The 11,069-nt window shown below is 36.9% G+C and overlaps 1 non-coding gene across 1 annotated transcript; it reads left to right on the forward strand.

The window, feature by feature from the left end:
- Nucleotides 1-10,588: 10,588 nt before the first annotated feature.
- On the forward strand, nt 10,589-10,696 carry LOC112699950 (small nucleolar RNA R71). The gene has a single exon (XR_003152881.1). It is a non-coding gene; the product is annotated as a small nucleolar RNA R71 (small nucleolar RNA).
- Nucleotides 10,697-11,069: the final 373 nt, after the last annotated feature.

Here is an 11,069-nt window from a genome sequence, read left to right on the forward strand (position 1 = left end):
ACTTTATAATTTTATAATGCAGTATTGATATTGTTATATTTTTTATGTAACTATCATATTAAAAATAAAATTGTAAAAAAAATTTATAATTTTATATATATATATATATATATATATTTGATAAATTTTTTAAAAAATTAACTCTAATAACTATACGTTAATTATTTTTATGGAATGAAAAAAAATTATTTAAAATTCGTCCCCTCCATACTAAACTTTCTGAATCCGTCACATAGCATTATAACAACATAAATATTTTCAGTTATTTGTTTCAGCAATTATATATGTTATCAGTTTATTATTTTTGACTAATTTCGCAAAGCTAAGCAATTAAAAACGGGTAGAGTTAAGATTGGAATATTCTTAACCTGTAAATAAAATAGGATTGAATTTATATAAAAATCTTAAGCCGCGAGTAGGGTTAGGTTGAATTCAAACCTTACTCTATTCTACATCTTTATTTTTTTATTATTTATTTTTATTCCTTCATTTTATATTATAGGTAAATATTTATTACACTATAAAACTATACAATAATAATGAGTACAATAAAATAAGTATTTATTAATTTTTTTTATAGTACTCATTAATTTTTTTTATTAACTCATTAATATATTTATATTTTATAGTATAACGAATATTTTTTCCCAATACTCATTAACTTGCTTATTAATTAAATTTTTTATACAAATTTAATAAATACACATGTAGATGCATATTAGTATACTAGTATTATTTAACTTTAAAATAAATAATATTCATCGTACTACAAAGATATTAATGAATATAATAAAAATATTAATAAATATTTTAAAAAATATTAATAAATAATTATTTTATTATACTCATTTATATTTTATAATGTAATGAATATTTAAATATGGTATAAACTAGAAGAATAAAATTAAACATAAAAGGTCTTTTTTATTTAAATTAAATAAATTTAATATTTATCAAAATATATAATTTATAGAGTATTTACTAATTTAAATATTGTGTTACACATGTTGGGTACTGAGACACAAAAATCATAAAAAAACATAATTTGTGACTCCGTATTCTGGATAAATAACAGTGTTTGAAAACAAATAAATCGGTTGTATCAGAAATACATACAAACTACACATTTATTCATAAATTGGGTACCTGAAATATATGTATTTGCACATCTTTGTATCTCAATACTCGAAATATGTATATATTCATAACTCTCAGTGTCTCAGTATCTAGGATACATGTATGTATATCTAGGTGTCTTAGTACCTTAGATATACTTTCAGATATATATATATATAAAAGGCGGTTCTTAACTCATCACACTATACTAATTCTATTAATTTGAACTTTTTCTCTCTTTATTCTCCGTACCATGGCTAATAATAAGTTTTTTGTGATATTTTATCCGAATGGGATAATTAGAAGTGGTAAGGGAGAGCAATATTTGAGTGAAATTCACATGTGATTTTACGTATATTCCGTCTTGATTATTTGCACGTGCTAAAGAATTTCGGTTGATGAGACATACCTGTATTGTAACACCCTAATATTCAAATCCTTATACTCGAGTCATAAGTCAATAATAATAAGGTGTTATGACTCTCAAGGTAGATTTTTAATACATAGTTTATAAGTATAATTGAAAGGAGTATTAGTCGAGAAGCCTGAAAAGAGTAAAAAAAATTCGCGAAGGTTGTAACATTCACGTATCGACAACTAAAAGATAAAGCGTGAAGTCAAAAACGATATACCGATAAAGGCATTAAGGAGAACAAGAGAAGGACAACATATAGATATATAACATAAATAAATAGCCACTAGTCGCGACCCGCGAAGTTTAGGCCGGCTAGGGTACAATATGAAAATAGTTGACAACAGTATCTCCTAATCTCTCCCAAAAGAAACATAAGAACCTCTATAGGAAAGTTCAAAAGAGTTTAATACATAATATAAGCTTTTCAAAATAAAGGTGGAGAGATTCTAAGCAAAATATAAAGTAGAGAATATAAAGATCTTCGCCATCTCTCAAATGAACCACAGCTCACTTCTAAGCACTTGGACCTGGAATGAGAACCCACGATCTATGGGTTCCCAGTACTGTAAAAGTGCAAAAAAAAAACAATGCATTGTAATAAAAACTCACCAAGCATCCTAAACTTTCTTTCATCAGATATTCATCCTATGTTCTCGCTAATCCATGAATAGGCAATTGTCATAAGGAAATGCTAAATCTAATTCATCTTCCTCATGCTTCCCAACTTTCTAACTCTCCAACAAATCAGAATCAGAATCATAAACAAAACTATCACCAGTTATTCTGTCTCAATAATTCTATATCAATACTTCATATCCTCATCTGGAGCAAGTGAAATCACTTCACTGCGTCTACCTAGGGAGCTCAAATTATCTCATTCAATAATCATCATTTTAAATTAATCATATCATTACTCCATCTCAACAAGAACAACCCTCAGTGTCAAACAACACCAGCATGAGGGACCTCTCAGTTGTACAAACACAAGCAATACATGCAAGTAATTGGTAGGCAAAATTGTGATTTCTGATAATTGCATTCATGGTCGTTCTTTCCCTGGTAATGGCACCAAAAACATGGAGCATGATACCATAGTCCAAACATAACTTCACAACTTCGCACAACTAACCAGCAAGTGCATTGGGTCGTCCAAGTAATACCTTACGTGAGTAAGGGTCGATCCCATGGAGATTGTTGGTATGAAGCAAGCTATGGTCATCTTATAAATCTCAGTTAGGCGGATAATAATTGGTTATGGAGTTTTCGAATAATAATTATAAATAAACATAAAATAAAGATAGAAATACTTATGTAAATCGTTGGTGGGAATTTCAGATAGGCGTATGAAGATGCTGTGCTCCTTTTGAATCTCTGCTTTCCTACTGCTTTCATCCAATCCTTCTTACTCCTTTCCATGGCAAGCTGTATGTAGGGCATCACTGTTGTCAATGGCTACATCCCATCCTCTCAGTGAAAAATGTCCAAATGCTCTGTCACGGTGATAAACCCATATTTTATGATATAATTTGTGTTGAATTTAAGTGTTTTATTCAATCCTTTACCCACTTATGCATGCGAAATTGCATGGTTTTACCTTCCCTTCCTTATTATGAGATGTATATGAAAAACATATTTTCTAGGCTTTAAAAGTATTAATTTTAATTATCTTTTATTGCCATTCGATGCTACGATTCATGTGTTGAGTAATTTCAGATCTTCTAAGGCAGGAATGACTTAAAGGATGAAAATGAAACATGCAAAAATGGATGGAAAGCATCAATGGAGTTTTTGAAGAAACTGGCAGCGACGCGATCGCATGGGCGATGCGGCCGCATGCCAGCACGAAATGGCAATGACGTGATCGCATGATTGACGCGATCGCGCGTCACAAGCGAAACGCATATGACGCGGGCGCATGACTGAAGCGACCGCGTGACAAGAAAAATTTCACATGACGCGATCGCGTGAGCCACGCAGATGCGTGACAGAGGCCACGCACCAGAAATTATAGATCTCGTTCTCAGCGATTTCTGGGCCCTTTTTGGTCCAGTTTCAAGCCCAGAAAACACAGATTAAAGGATTATAAGTGGAGGAATCCATTTATTCAAAGAGAGAGCTGGCCAATTAGTTACTTTTCATGATTTAGATGTAGTTTTGAGGGAGAGGTTCTCTCTTCTCTCTTAGGTTTTAGGATTAGGATTCCTCTTAAAGGATTTAGGATTTCAACTCTTCATCAGGTTCAATATTTCTTTTACTTTATATTTCTCTTCTACTTTGAGATACTTTAATACTTTTATTTATGTTTGATTTATGTTGCCCAATTGACTTATGAATATTTTTCATGTTAGATTTGACTGCTTTGAATGAATGTTATTTGAGGTATTCCAGATATTTATGATTTTAATTTAGCTTTTTATATTATTGGCTTTAATTGATTAACTGGAAGCTCTTGAGTTATCAACTATTCATGATTGATTGTTATATCGACTAATTAACTGGAATTCCACTAACTCTAGTCTTTCCTTAGGAGTTGGCTAGGACTTGGAAAATCTAACCAATTGGTTCACTTGACTTTCCCTTGCTTACGCAAAGGTTAACTAAGTGGGATTAACTTCCATTCTCATAGGAGTAACTGGGATAGGACTTCCGAATTTTCATATCTTGCCAAGAGTTTATTTTATAGTTAATTATTTATTTTATTTGTCATTTAATTTACTTGTTCCTCACTTTCAAAACCCCAATTTACAAAACCCATAACCAATAATAAGAACATACCTTCCTGCAATTCCTTGAGAAGACGACCCGAGGTTTGAATACTCGGTTATCAATTTTAAAAGGGTTTGTTACTTGTGACAACCAAAACGTTTGTAAGAAAGGTTGATTGCTTGGTTTAGTAACTATACTTACAACGAGAGTTTACTATAACTTCTAAACCGTCAATCTTCAGTTCTTCACACGGCACGGCTAATCATCCATCGGTTCTCGATCATGTCAAAATAGAATCCATTGATTCTTTTGCGTTTGTCATCACGCCCAACAATCGTGAGTTTGAAGCTCGTCATAGTCATTCAATCCCTGAATCCTACTCGGAATACCACAGACAAGGTTTAGACTTTTCGGATTCTCATGAATGCCACCATCAATTCTAGCTTATACCACGAAGATTCTGATTAAGGAATCCAAGAGATATGTGCCCGGTCTAAGGTAGAACGGAGGTGGTTGTCAGTCACGCGTTCATAGGTGAGAATGTTGATGAGTGTCACGGATCATCACATTCATCATGGTGAAGTGCAACGAATATCTTAGAACAGGAATAAACTGAATTGAATAGAAAATAGTAGTAATTGCATTAAAACTCGAGGTATAGCAGAGCTCCCACCCTTAATCTATGGTGTGTAGAAACTCCACCGTTGAAAATACATAAGTGATGAAGGTCCAGGCATGGCCGAATGGCCAGCCCCCAAAACGTGATCACCGGATCCAAAATACAATCCAGGATCGTCCCCCTTTAAGGTTAATACAATAGTAAAATGTCTTATTTATACTAAACTAGCTACTAGGGTTTACAGAAGTAAGTGATTGATGCAGAAATCCACTTCCGGGGCCCACTTGGTGTGTGATTGGGCTGAGCTTGAGCTTTACACGTGCAGAGGCTTCTTTTGTAGTTGAACGCCAAGTTGTAACATGTTTTTGGCATTCAACTCTGGTTCGTGACGTGTTTCTGGCGTTTAACTTAAGAATGCAGCATGGAACTGGCGTTGAGTGCCCGTTTACGTCATCTAATCTCAAATAAAGTATGAACTATCATATATTGCGGGAAAGCTCTAGATGTCTACTTTCCAACGCAGTTGAGAGAGCACCATTTGAAGTTCTGTAGCTCCAAAAAATCCATTCCGAGTGCAGGGAGGTCAGAATCCAACAGCATCAACAGTCCTTTGTCAGCCTTCTTATCAGAGTTTTGCTCAGGTCCCTCAATTTCAGCCAGAAAATACCTGAAATTACAGAAAAACACACAAACTCATAGTAAAGTCCAGAAATGTGAATTTAGCATAAAAACTAATGAAAACATCCCTAAAATTAACTATATCATACTAAAAACTTCCTAAAAACAATGCCAAAAAGCGTATAAATTATCCGCTCATCACAACACCAAACTTAAATTGTTGCTTGTCCCCAAGCAACTGAAAATCAAATAGGATAAAAAGAAGAGAATATACTATAAATCTCAAAATATCAATGAATATCAGTTCTAACTAGATGAGCGGGACTTGTAGCTTTTTGCTTCTGAACAGTTTTGGCATCTCACTTTATCCCTTGAAGTTTAGAATGATTGGCATCTCTAGGAACTTAGAATTTCAGATAGTGTTATTGATTCTCCTAGTTAATTTTGTTGATTCTTGAACACAGCTACTTTTATGAGTCTTGGCCGTGGCCCTAAGCACTTTATTTTCCAGTATTACCACCGGATACATAAATGCCACAGACATATGACTGGGTGAACCTTTTTAGATTGTGACTCAGCTTTGCTAAAGTCCCTAGTTAGAGGTGTCCAGAGCTCTTAAGCACACTCTTTTTGCTTTGGATCACGACTTTAACCACTCAGTCTCAAGCTTTTCACTTGGACCTGCATGCCACAAGCACATGATTAGGGACAACTTGATTTAGTCGCTTAGGCCTGGATTTTATTTCCTTGGGGCCTCCTATCCATTGATGCTCAAAGCCTTGGATCCTTTTTACCCTTGCCTTTTGGTTTTAAGGGCTATTGGCTTTTTCTGCTTGCTTTTTTTTCTTTTTCTTTCTATATTTCTTTTCTGCTAAATTTTTTTTCCGCAAGCTTTTGCTTTTTCACTGCTTTTTCTTGCTTCAAGAATCAATTTCATGATTTTTCAGATTATCAATAGCATTTCTCTTTGTTCATCATTCTTTCAAGAGCCAACAATTTTAACATTCATAAACAACAAGATAAAAATATGCACTGTTCAAGCATTCATTCAGAAAACAAAAAGTATTGTCACCACATCAATATAATTAAACTAAATTCAAGGATAAATTTGAAACTTATGCACTTCTTGTTCTTTTGTATTAAAACATTTTTCATTTAAGAGAGGTGAAGGATTCATGGAATTGTTTATAGCCTTAAGACATAGTTACTACATACTAATGATCATGAAGTAGAGATACAAAACATAAACAAACATATAGCATAAAAATTGAAAAACAGAGAGTTAAGAATAAGGAATGAGTCCACCTTAGTGATGGTGGAACTTTCTTTTTGAAGAACTAATGATGTTCTTGAGCTCTTCTATGTCTCTTCCTTGCCTTTTTTGCTCCTCCCTCATTGCTCTTTGATCTTCTCTAATTTCATGGAGAATGATGGAGTGCTCTTGATGTTCCACCCTTAATTGATCCATATTGTAACTCAAATCTTCTAGAGAAGTGTTGAGTTGTTCTCAATAATTGTTGGGAGGAAAGTGCATCCCTTGAGGCATCTCCGGGATTTCTTGGTGATGAGCTTCCTCATGCGTCTCTTGGAATCCATGAGTGGGCTCTCTTGTTTGCTCCATCCTCTTCTTAGTGATGGGCTCATCCTCCTCAATGGGGATGTCTCCTTCTATGATAACTCCAGCTGAGTAACATAGATGGCAAATAAGATGAGGAAAAGTAGCCTTGCCATGGTGGAGGACTTTTCAGCTATTTGTAGAATTCAAGGGAGATGACTTCATGAACTTCTACTTCCTCTCCATTCATGATGCTATGAATCATGATGGCCCGATCCACAGTAACTTCGGATCGGTTGCTAGTGGGGATGATGGAGCGTTGGATGAACTCCAACCATCCTCTAGCCACAAGCTTGAGGTCCAGTCTTCTTAATTGAACTGGCTTGCCTTTGGAGTCTCTTTTCCATTGAGCTCCTTCCACACATATGTCTATAAGAACTTGGTCCAACCTTTGATCAAAGTTGACCCTTCTAGTGTAGGGGCGTGCATCTCCTTACATCATGGGCAAGTTGAATGCCAACCTCACATTTTTCGGACTAAAATCTAAGTATTTCACCCGAACCATTGTAAGATAATTCTTTGGATTCGGGTTCACACTTTGATCATGGGTCATAGTGATCCATGCATTGGCATAGAACTCTTGAACCATTAAGATTCTGACTTGTTGAAGGGGTTGGTCAAAACTTCCCAACCTCTTCTTTGGATCTCATGTCGGATCTCTGGATACTCATTTTTCTTGAGCTTGAAAGGGACCTCGGGGATCACCTTCTTCTTGGCCACAACTTCATAGAAGTGGTCTTGATGGGCTTTGGAGATGAATCTCTCCATCTCCCATGACTCGGAGGTGGAAGCTTTTGTCTTTCCTTTCCCTTTTCTAGAGGTTTCTCCGACCTTAGGTGCCATCAATGGTTATGGAAAAACAAAAAAGCTATGCTTTTACCACACCAAACTTAGAATATTGCTCGCCCTCGAGCAAGAGAAGAAAGAAGAAGAATAAGAAGAAGAAGAAGAAGAAGAAGAAGAAGAAGAAGAAGAAGAAGAAGAAGAAGAAGAAAATACGGAGGAAAGGGAGAAGTGTGTAGTTTCGGCCAAGGTGAAGAAGAGAGGGTTGTGGTTTGTGGGGGTTTTGGGGAAGAGTGGATGGATGTGAGTGGTGAAGAGGTGATGGGGAAGAGAGATTGAGGTGATTGGTGAAGGGTTTTGGGGAAGAGTGTTTATTGGGTTGTGTGAAAAAGAGAGAGAGAGGGTGAGTTGAGGTAGGTGGGGATCCTGTGGGGTCCACAGATCCTGAGATGATCCTGTGGGGTCCACAAATCCTGAGGTGTCAAGGATTTACATCCCTGCACCAATGAGGCGTGTAAAATCCCCTTTGCATGCAATCCTGGCATTCAACGCCAGATTGATGCTTGTTTCTGACGTTAAACGCCAGCTTCATGCTTGTTTTGAGCGTTCAACGCCCATTTGCAGCATGTTTCTGGCGTTGAACGCCAGTTCCATGCTTGTTTCTGGCGTTCAGCGCCAGCTCTCCTCAGGGTGTATTCCTGGCGTTTAAGCACTAGGATGTTGCTTGTTTCTGGCATTCAACACCAGATCCATGCTCTGTTCTGGTGTTGAACGCCAGCCAGATGCTCCTTACTGGCGTTTAAACGCCAGTAAGCTCTTCCTCCAGGGTGTGCTTTTTCTTCTACTATTTTTGATTCTGTTTTTAATTTTAGTATTTATTTTTTGACTCCACATGATCATGAACCTAATAAAACATAAAGAAGAAATAAAATAAAAAATAAAATTAGATAAATAAAAATTGGGTTGCCTCTCAATAAGCGCTCCTTTAATGTCACTAGCTTGACAGTGGGTTCTCATGGAGCCTCACAGGTGATCAGGTCAATGTTGTAGACTCCCAACACCAAACTTAGAGTTTGGATGTAGGGATTTAACACCAAACTTAGAGGTTGGTTGTAGCCTCCCAACACCAAACTTAGAGTTTGATTGTGGGGGGCTTTGTTTGACTCTGCACTGAGAGAAGCTTTTCATGCTTCCTCTCCATGGTTGCAGAGGAACACCCTTGGGTTTTAAACACAAGGTAGTCCCCATTCAATTGAATGACTAATTCTCCTCTATCAACATTAATCACAGCTCCTGTTGTGGCTAGGAAAGGTCTTCCAAGGATGATGCATTCATCCTCCTCCTTCTTAGTGTCTAAGATTATGAAATCAACAGGAATGTAAAGGCTTTCAACCTTTACCATCTCATCCTCTACCAATCCATAAGCTTGTCTTACTGACTTGTCTGCCATTTGTGATGAGAATATGACAGGCTGTACCTCAATGATCCCCAGCTTCTCCATTACAGAGAGTGGCATAAGATTTATGCCTGACCCTAGGTCACACAGAGCCTTCTCAAAGGTCATGGTGCCTATGGTACAGGGTATTAAGAATTTGCCAGGATCTTGTCTCTTTTGAGGTAATGTTTGCTGAATCCATGTATCTAGTTCATTAATGAGCAAGGGAGGTTCATCTTCCCAAGTCTCATTACCAAACAATTTGGCATTCAGCTTCATGATGGCTCCTAGATATTGAGTAACTTGCTCTCCAGTTACATTTTCATCCTCTTCAGAGGAAGAATAGTCTTCAGAGCTCATGAATGGCAGAAGGAGATTTAATGGGATCTCTATGGTTTCTATATGAGCCTCAGATTCCTTCAGGTCCTCAATAAGGAACTCCTTCTTGCCTGGGAGACGTCCCATGAGGTTTTCCTCATTGAGATTCACGTCCTTCCCTTCCTCTCTAGGTTTGGCCATTTTGATTATATCAATGGCCTTGCACCCTCTTTTTGGATTCTCTTCAGTATTGCTTGGGAGAGTACTAGGAGGGGTTTCAGTGACTTTCTTACTCAACTGGCCCACTTGTGCCTCCAAATTTCTAATGGAGGACCTTGTTTCACTCATGAAACTTAAAGTGGCCTTAGACAGATCAGAGACTAAGTTTGCTAAATTAGAAGTGCTCTGCTCAGAATTCTCTGTCTGTTGCTGAGAAGATGATGGATAAGGCTTGCTGTTGCCAAGCCTATTTCTTCCACCATTATTAAAGCCTTATTGAGGCTTTTGTTGATCATTCCATGAGAAATTTAGATGATTTCTCCATGATGAATTATAGGTGTTTCCATAAGGTTCACCCATATAATTTACCTCTGCTATTGCAGGGTTTTCAGGATCATAAGCTTCTTCTTCAGAAGATGCCTCTTTAGTACTGTTGGATGCATTTTGCCATCCATTCAGACTTTGAGAAATCATGTTGACTTGCTGAGTCAATATTTTGTTCTGAGCCAATATGGCATTCAGAGCATCAATTTCAAGAACTCCCTTCCTTTGAGGCATCCCATTATTCACGGAATTCCTCTCAGAAGTATACATGAATTGGTTATTTGCAACCATGTCAATGAGTTCTTGAGCTTTTACAGGTGTTTTCTTTAGGTGAATGGATCCACCTGCAGAATGGTCCAGTGACATCTTAGATAATTCAGATAGACCATAACAGAATATATCCAAAATGGTCCACTCTGAAAGCATGTCAGAAGGACACCATTTGGTCATCTGCTTGTATCTTTCCCAAGCTTCATAGAGGAATTCACCATCTTTTTGTTTGAAGGTCTGAACATCCACTCTAAGCTTGCTCAGCTTTTGAGGAGGAAAGAACTTAGCCAAGAAGGCCACGACCAGCTTATCCCAGGAGTCCAGGCTATCTTCAGGTTGGGAATCCAACCATATTCTAGCTCTGTCTCTTATAGCAAAAGGAAAAAGCATGAGCCTGTAGACTTCAGGATCTACTTCATTAGTCTTAACAATCTCACAGATCTGCAAAAACTCAGTTAAAAACTGGTAGGGATCTTCTGATGAAAGTCCATGGAACTTGCAGTTCTGTTGCAGTAGAGCAACTAGTTGAGGTTTCAGCTCAAAATTGTTTGCTCCAATGGCAGGGATTAAGATGCTTCTTCCATCAAACTTGGAAGTAGGTGTAGTGTAATCACCAAGCATCCTCCTTGCA

Source organism: Arachis hypogaea, chromosome 6, assembly GCF_003086295.3.
Source record: "Arachis hypogaea cultivar Tifrunner chromosome 6, arahy.Tifrunner.gnm2.J5K5, whole genome shotgun sequence".
Classification (NCBI taxonomy): Eukaryota; Viridiplantae; Streptophyta; class Magnoliopsida; order Fabales; family Fabaceae; genus Arachis; species Arachis hypogaea.